General features: G+C 45.8%; 2 long non-coding RNA genes across 2 annotated transcripts; one reads left to right on the plus strand and one right to left on the minus strand.

Annotated features, from left to right (window-relative positions):
• Window positions 1-345: 345 nt before the first annotated feature.
• On the minus strand, window positions 346-1707 carry LOC115384192 (uncharacterized). The gene is made up of 3 exons (XR_003930857.1): window positions 1444-1707; window positions 778-874; window positions 346-654 (listed from the first exon to the last, which is right to left on the minus strand). It is a non-coding gene; the product is annotated as an uncharacterized LOC115384192 (long non-coding RNA).
• A 5613-nt stretch (window positions 1708-7320) lies between these two features.
• On the plus strand, window positions 7321-8646 carry LOC115384159 (uncharacterized). The gene is made up of 3 exons (XR_003930818.1): window positions 7321-7367; window positions 7646-7819; window positions 8122-8646. It is a non-coding gene; the product is annotated as an uncharacterized LOC115384159 (long non-coding RNA).
• Window positions 8647-8982: the final 336 nt, after the last annotated feature.

The raw sequence follows: 8982 nt of genomic DNA on the forward strand, positions 1-8982 counted from the left end.
AGTGATCTGCTGCTCTACTGAAGAATGAAAGAAACCTTTTCTGAAAGAGCACAAGAAAAGCACAGCAGGTGAGTCCAGGTGGGGGACTGGAGTCCTGCTGTCCTGCCCGACAGTCTCTGTCCTCATGAGGAGACGCTGCTGAGGCCGAGTCTTCATGACTCTGGAGACAAGACCAGAAGCTCTGCAGAGGGTCACTGTGTTCTGGAGAGAACAGAGAACCTTGATCACACACACACACACACACGCGCACACACGCACGCACGCACGCACGCACGCACGCACACACGCACGCACACGCACACACACGCGCACGCACGCGCGCACGCGCACGCACGCACGCACGCACGCACGCACGCACACACACACACACACACACACACACACACACATGCACACACACGCACAGAGTGAGTGAGAAATAAAACTCGTCCTCATGGCCTTTACAGTAAGTTGATGCTTCAGCACCATGGACAGCTCCATCAGTCCTTTTCCACTGGTTCCTTCTCAGTCTTCCTCCACTCGGTTCTCTTTGTTCGGCCTTGGCCCCGGTCGCTTTCCAGACACCATTGCCGGATGTGGATTGCTGGCCCTGAGTTGGGCCAGCAGCTTGACACAGTGCGCTCTCTTTGCCTGAACGGCCTTTTGTTGTATCTCCTATAGGATATAAAACAGTGAGGATAAAAAATAAACCTTCCCTCATGAACCAGCCACTCCCAGTGTGGCACTTCAAATGTCATGTTACACAGAAAAGTTTTGAAATGAGCAAACTCCACTTACTGCCTTCCCCCTCATGTTGTGGATGTCTCTGATGTGCTTATCAATGCGCACAACATGCTTCCTCTCACAAAGGAGGCAGTCCACGGGATCGCGGCACCTGCGAGACAAGGGATGATGTGAAATACAGAAGAAGACGAGGTTAATGTTTCTGTCTTTGATGTGATAGTCTACACGTAAGAGAACACAGATTGCAAAGACACAACAGGCATTGATGACAGAATAGAATAGAATAGAATAGAATAGAATAGACTTTATTGTCATTGCACGGGGGGGTACAACGAAATTTCATGGGAGCTCATGTGAAGCTAAAATTCACCTCGATTAAAATGTCAAGGACAGGAAGACTTAGGACAAAAAAACATCAGGGACCAAACAGAAAACAACACAGGCATTTGGTGAAGACAGAAAAAAATACAGGGGCAAGTATAATTTGTGTAAACGCATCCACAAGATGCAAGAATAATAAATAACAGTGTAACAGAGTGGTGATCATGAGGCACAAGCTCTTAAAGTGCGAGGAGATAGTTGGGTGATTTAGTCCATGGGGGGGGTTATGGGAGACTGTTCATAAGTGAGTGTGTGTTTCTGTATCCGTGGGTGTTTGCAGTGCGTCTGGTCCAGGGGAAGAAGCTGTTTGTCAGTCTGCTGGTGTGTGATTTTATTGACCTGTAACGTCTACCAGAGGGCAGAAGGTCAAACAGGGGGTGGGCAGGGTGTGAGGGGTCTCCTGTGATGGCTTTGGTCCTCCTGAGGCAGCAGGATGTGGAGATGTGCTCCAGGCTGGGCAGGGTGCAGCCGATGATCTTCTGGGCAGTGTTTATGACCCTCTGCCTGCCTTCCTGTCCTCAGCGGTGGAGCCTGGTACCACACACTCAGACAGGACGTTAGTACGCTCTCCACAGAGGAGTGGTAGAAGGCCAGCAGCAGCTTTGTGTTCAGGTTGTTTTTCCTGAGCACACGGAGGAAATGTAGCCGCTGCTGCGCCTTTTTGACCAGGGCTCTGATGTTGTCAGACCAGGAGGGTCTGCGGAGATGTGGAGCCCAGAAACCTGAAGGTGGTGACAGTCTCCACCTGTTCTCCATTTATGAGGAGGGGTGTGTGGACCTGTCTAGTCCTCCTGAAGTCCATGATCAGTTCTTTAGTTTTTAGGACATTCAGGGTCAGGTTATTTACTGAGCACCAGCGTGAGAGCTCCTCCACCTCGGCCCTGGACGCTGTCTCGTCCTCGCCTCGGATGAGTCCGACCACGGTGGCGTCATCCGCATACTTGATGATGCGGTTGGTTGGGTGGGTGGGAGATAGGGATGGGTACCGAATTTCGGTAATTTTTTGGTACCGACCGAATTCCCGCTGAAGTACCGAGTATTGATTCACGGGAAATCCGTCGGTACCACATTTCGGTACCTGAACACACTTTTTTTTTTTTTTCTGACCCTGAACGCACCTTGACATTATGCATCGGCAAGAGCGGAGGACACGGTGACGCGGTTACGTGGGTCCAAAATCTTCGGAGTATTTTGACTCGCAGACCGGGAGCAAATATATAATATACCGGGAGAGCGGACACGCACACGGGCCGTGAGAGCAGGCCGGGGGGGGGGGGGCGCTTCTGGCTGCCGGCCGGAATAGACCCCACCGGCCTGGAACACACCGGCCGTTCGGGAAACCTCCCGATGGCCACCCCGCCCCTGTTCGGAGTTGTTCGCGGGAGGAACAAGCCGCTTCTGCTTCTGCGATGGTCGCTCCCGCTGCATGTCACTTCCTAAACAATGCTCTGCGCATGCGCGGCTCGAAACAAGAGCCCGCATCGAGGCGGCGACTCGACATGATATGTCATCACGCAAAAGCGGTCCTACGTGGCTTTTGATTGGCGTTATGACTGCCCAATCATGAGTTGGAACCATACAATTCTGATCCTCCAGTATTCACCTTATTCAGCCCCGCCCATTTTCCAAGGGGCGGGACTTCCTGTTTTGAGTAGCACTTCCGGTAACACGCTACTGGCGTTGTTTACAGCTGAGAAAATGATGTAGGAAGAAACGAAAACCTCTTTAAAAATCACAAATGGATCGAGTCTGCCCCATCCGCGACTTATTACAGAGTTGGGGGATGACATGAGAAAAGTGGCCACAGGTCATGTTTATGGCGATATTTTCAACTATTTCGTGTTGTTTCTTGGCGCGGCTGGCTCAGCTATGAGGCAATAAGAGCACTGAAGCCTATCAGTATTTGCACACACTGCGGTAAAGTTGGCGCTATTTCGTCACATCAACAACGGGAATATACATACATTTTTTGTTTTGTCAGGTAGAGATGGTTTTCTTTCATGGCTCCTCCTCCCAAAGTTTTGGATATAAGCCGTTTCAGCTGATGGTATGATTAAGAGTGAGTGTGTTCTCCACAGTTAATAATAAATACTCCCATAGATTGGATTAATTTAATCAGTTGTTTCAGTCCCTTTTACAAATGGAAGGTACTTGGGCTTGAAATTGTTTATAGTTTAATGAAATTTGATTTAAAAAAAATAGTACTTCAAATGAAGGCCTTTTTATGAGTCTGTTTCTTTATCTGAAATTTAAAGCTAAGCTATTGATTTAAATGTGCTCTATTCCTTGTTGTCAATTGTTTCCTGTCATAATGTAGTGTTTTAATGAATGATTGAAAGATCACAAAACAGTCAGAAAGCAGTGATTTTACTGAATTGACAATTCTTGAACAGTCCATTAGATGGTGCAGTTTAAATATCAAAGGTCATATACAGCATGACAGAATAAACATTTTGTTAACAAAAGTTCTACATGACAAATAAAATTAATTTTCCTTATTTTACAATCCACACAGTGTAAAATGGAATGTCTCGTAAAGTGTGTTTGAGTTGATGAGTTACTGCAAATTAAAGAAAGTGTGGCTGAACACAATCCATAATCTAAATCTGGTGTGCCACATTATGATGCTGCAGTGTCGGGCGAGTTACTTCAAAATTGTAATGTGTCATATTTTTCGTAGGTACTCCATAAAAATTGTATTCATTTGTATTACATACTACTGCCTGAAACGTTTAACTGAATTGTACCACCTTTACATAGCTGATTAAAGTATTGGTTTATTTTTTTACTTTAAGTAGAAGGAAAACAAAAAAGCATGTGACAGTTCATAAGTACTGTCACTGATCAGGTAATATAAAATTTTATCAATCATCCTGAAAATATGAGCAAAAAAATTGCAGTGCCCGACATTCTAAGCAGAATGAAATTCAAATGAAGATTTGTGAAGGAAAAACACAAAAAGTGCAGAAAATGATGACCTGCTCAGCTAAAGGAAACTCCAGTCATATAAAATGGGAGCAAAACCAGAGAAAAAATGAAAGAAAACCAAACATTACCATCCAAATGGATCAAAAAAGAGGCAGAAAGAAAAAGACTGAAGCAATGATCAGCTCCAGGATCATCACAGACACTCTGGATTAACTTTTGATTCTGTGACAATTAGAAAAGCCTGTGTGAAGTTAAAGTAGGGGCGAGAAGAACCTGCAAAGTCCCACTGCTGAAAAACAGACGTTTGCAAAAGAGAATACAGTTTATTTAAAAACACATCAACTGGACTATCGAGAAATCTAGGAACGTATTCTGAACTCGTGAAATCAAAACTGTCCTTTTTGGGTCAAAAGGTTGTGGACAGTTTGTCAGACAATCCAAACACAGAACTCAAACCACAGTCGCTCTGAAGACGGTGAAGCAGGTGGTGCAGCATCGTGATAGTAAAATAAAATGCTACAGCTCAAACACGACAATCTTTCTCCAGAGGGAGGCCAGTGTAGACGAGGGAGAGATGGTCAGAGCGTCAGAGTGTTGGATGCAGCTCGGATGGTGTTGAACACTGTCGCTGGATGACCCTGGACCGGCTGGTAGAGAACAGGACTTCCAGCACGGTCCTGGTCTGACAGAGGAGGCAGGAGGCGGAAGGTTCAGCCTGCAGCTTGCCGTCTGGCTGCAGGACTTTCACTCCCAGCACTTGTTGAGGCATCTGAGGAAAAAGAATGACGGGTTTATTTGAGGTATGATGTTACAAAAACATTGTATCAGACAAGTCCCCAAATAATATGAAATATATTTTTTTTCCCACTTAAATATTTTGCGAACGTTCTGTCAATGATCACGTGTTTCCTACCTGCTGGGATGGAAACAACATATGTAGATGTAAAAGGTGTGTTAAAAGGTTGAGTGTATCTTCTAAAGTGATGTGTGGATGCTTCCACAAAACAGTATGTCTGTAATCCAGTTACTCTTGGGATGGACAATAGTGAAATTTTATGTCACAATAAAATTGCAGTTCAAGTTTTATCTTTTTACTTTAGTAAGATAACTTTCACTAAAAGCCAACAGAAGTCCACTTCATTTAATTTGAAAGAAATGAGGAAATATTAATATATTTGACTATAATTATTATCTTTGTTGTTGGATGTTTTTTTGTTTGTTTGTTTTTTTTTTACATAGACGGTCTAGTTATCCAACATGCAAACGGAGGTTGTTGTCATTTCTGAAACAGCTCCTGTGGTTTACTGTGTTATTCACCCTGTCACAAGCTAATGCTAATTCCTGGAGCAATAAAAAACTGATTCTGACCAAACCGCAGTCAGAACAACGTTTCAAAACAGAGAGAGGATCTTTTTACCTGACTGACGGCAGAGCTAGGTCTTTAGAGGAAACAGAACTTTGGTAGAATCGCTGTGTTTACTTTATTCAATGTCTGTGGTGTTTACATAGCGATGAGGAGCCCTGATGTTTTTGACAATTATCTACACAAACTAAGGATAATCATTACGCCGTCATTTACAGTGTTTATTATCCCAACTCTCACAGCAACAGCTGCTATTTAACATATAATTAGTTACCTGCGTGTCTCTCCAGCTTCCGTCGTGGCTTCTTTAACTCAGCCTTGTAGCCCGGCCGTTTCTCTGGAGAGGGATGAAGTGGTGAGGGATGAAGTGGTGAGGGATGCAGGTCCACAAAATGACAGGAGAAAACATCCGGACGCTTTGGTGGCTTTTTTAAATGGAGCGCCTTGAGCCAGCAGCGGGGAGAAAGGTCTGCAGCCAGACTCTGTTGGCAGCGGAGGTCTTCTTTAGACGAGGCGGGTGGAGTTTAAAAGCTGGTCCGCAGCGTTCAGATCCAGCCTTTCCGTGCTCCAAACAATACCCAGAGAGAGAAAGCTTCATCTTTCCCCAGTTGTTATGGCTCCCACGGACAGCGCAATTGATGCCAAACATGTTAAAATCGCCAAAAAGAACAGTTAAAAGTAGCGAAAGTAGCGAGACGACTCAATGTAAAGACGGCCAACCGGAAGTTGCTCTCAAAAATGGCGCCGCCCAGCAGCACTTCCTGAATAAGGTGAATAAGCGGATTGTACGTGGAGCTGATTGTAAAATGTGTCATGTAAACGACCGAGTGGATCCGCTTCACTCGGAGCGGATTGTAATTTGGAGCCGATTGTATGAGGTGGTCTACGCCGATCGACAATCCGCTCCGTGTCCCTTATAAACGAGTCTGACAGCGGAGCGGATTGTACTGGGGGAGTGTTTGTTCTGCGCATGCGTGTGTGATGTGCCAGTAAAGGGGAAGCAGCACAGTCAAAAAACCAGCAGAGAACGCCACGGTGGTTGAAAAACACTTTTTTAGTAAAAAACCCCGACAGAAAAAACATTGGAGAGGCGAGATGGAACCAAATCGCGCAATATTGAGTTGTATAAAGAGCTCTATAGCAGAATACAAGCGATCGCCGGCTGGTGTTATGGATTAACTGGTTCCCGTGTTAACGAATAATGGCGGAGGTCTGTGTAAACACATTTTGATTACAGCAGTTGTTAAAGTAAGACTCACAAATGACTTTAAACGTATACACTCACTGTAACTGTCGATAACCGACGTTCGCAAGAACGACTACATTTTTCAATCATGTATTGGTCACAAGTGAACACGAGCACCAGTTAATTCGAAACATCGACACGCGGAGCAGAGCTCACAACGAGCTCATGCAGCGGTGCTGCAGCCAGGGGAGCAGCCGCTCCTTCAGCAGCGTATCATGGACTTTTGGGACATTATTTGAGCAGATATTAGCAGATAAAAACTCTCTGCTCGGCGCTGAGGACTGCTGCTGCGGAGCTAAAGACCTGCAAGTTCCTCGTGAGACTTTGTGCGCATGTCACAGGACGCTGTATAATCCGCTTCACCAAGGGTCCTTGTAAACGAGGATTCATCGTGGATCACTTCATGAATACACTCCGTTTAATACGATTGTTTACAATCCGATTGAAAAAAACACCCATGTAAACTGGGCCACTGTTGTTGTGTGACGTGTGTGCGTGTGCGTACTCTGTCCTCTAATCTCACTTCTTTCTCTCTTTATTCAGGTTCGAGTGGTGCAGTTTGTCAGAGATCAGCTGTTCTTCTCTGGCCTCAGCTCTGAAGTCCAACCCCTCCCTCCAGAAACATCTGGAACATCTGGACCTGAGCTGGAACCCTCTGCAGGATTCAGGAGTTTCTCAGCTGTGTGGTTTTCTGCAGAGTCCACTCTGTGGTCTGCAGACTCTGAGGTCAGTTGACTGTCTGTTCCTGTTGTAGAAGGAGAAATGTTTGTCAGCAGCTGTGATCTGAGACTCTGATCCTGCAGTGAGAGAGTGGACTGAGCTCAGCAGCAGCTGACTGCTGTGTGTGGACATGAGGAGGAGTGTGAATGTTGTGTGTGATGAAGATCCACAACAACAGAACAGCTCATTGATCAGGACTCATTAATGTGGAGCTGCTCATTTCTCCATCAATACATCTGATTGGTTCCTCCTCATTGATTCTGCTGCTTTCTCTCTTTATTCAGGTTGAGGGGCTGCAGTTTGTCAAAGATCAGCTGTTCTTCTCTGGCCTCAGCTCTGAAGTCCAACCCCTCCCACCTGAAGGAGCTGGACCTGAATAACAACCAGCTGCGGTCTCCAGATGTGCAGCAGCTGGTTGCTCTCCAGCAGAGTCCAGACTGCAGCCTGCAGACTCTGAGGTCAGTAGATGGTTGGAGTGAGTCCATGCTGCTTTCAGCAGGTTTGGACTAAACACAGTCAGTGTGAGAACAAAGATCCAGTGTTTGACTCTCAGTGAGGCTGTGAGAGGAGAACGCTGAGCAGCTTCAGGATTGGACAGCAGAGGACACACAGTCAGCCAATCAGAGGAGCCACAGGCTTGTTGTGTTGGTCTGACAGTGGTGGTCCTTCATGAGCTCTGATCTGCTGACTGCTGCTCTGAACAGGACTGAAGTCCTCACTGCTTCACACACTCTGACCTCCACCTCTCATCTCTCTGCAGCTGGGAGAGGAACTTCCCCTGGGACTGAGTGACAGAGGAAGCAGCAGAAGAGCTGCTGAGTGTCAGTGGTGCAGTGTGAAGAGCTGTGAGAGTCCAGCATGGAACCATGGAGCATCAGTAGATCTTCAGCGTTCAGCCCTGCTGCTCTCCCTCATTTCACCATCCTGAAGGAGATTTATCCAAAGAACCACTCAGAAAACGTTTTCAGATCAACAACATCTGCTGCTTCTGTGAGACTGGTGGAGAAACAACTGTCAAGATGTTCTTCTCCTGCTCTCAGATACAATCTGCTTTGATTTTCAAAGTGATTCCAGACTAAATCTCTTCATTTCTGAGTCATGTGACAGAAAACAGGAGAACTTTTGGACTGACTGCAGAAGAAAAATGATGAATTGTTCAGTCATGTAATTCTCTGCTTGGTGAAGTTTTTCATTCCTCTGAATCACATTTTAAAGTCAATCCTCAACTTTCAGTGATTTCTAATTGTTTAGCAGCTCAGTAAAAATGATCAACTACTAAGACACAGATCTTAGACACAATCTTTGAAACAGTCCAAATTCATTTGTCCTCTTTGTTCATAAAAACTCTATTTTGATCAATATTTAGTGAATAGAGCGTGGGCGTCTGCCTGGGGGGGCGGCTTGGATCCGGGCTCTGTGATGTCCGCCAGCTGTCTGGGCTCTGAGGGCCTCTCTGGCCTGCTTCTGGCCTTCTCAGAGGTCAGAGGTCATATATGCATGATCACTATCACCATCACTGTCACCATCATATTCACATGATCACGTTGATCTTTAATCACTCTTCACACACTGGGTTACCTTGTCTTCTTGTGGTGGTTGGACTAATGGTGATCTGTAGCAG

The sequence above is a fragment of the Salarias fasciatus genome (genome assembly GCF_902148845.1).
Source record: "Salarias fasciatus chromosome 23 unlocalized genomic scaffold, fSalaFa1.1 super_scaffold_20, whole genome shotgun sequence".
Lineage (NCBI taxonomy): Eukaryota > Metazoa > Chordata > Actinopteri > Blenniiformes > Blenniidae > Salarias > Salarias fasciatus.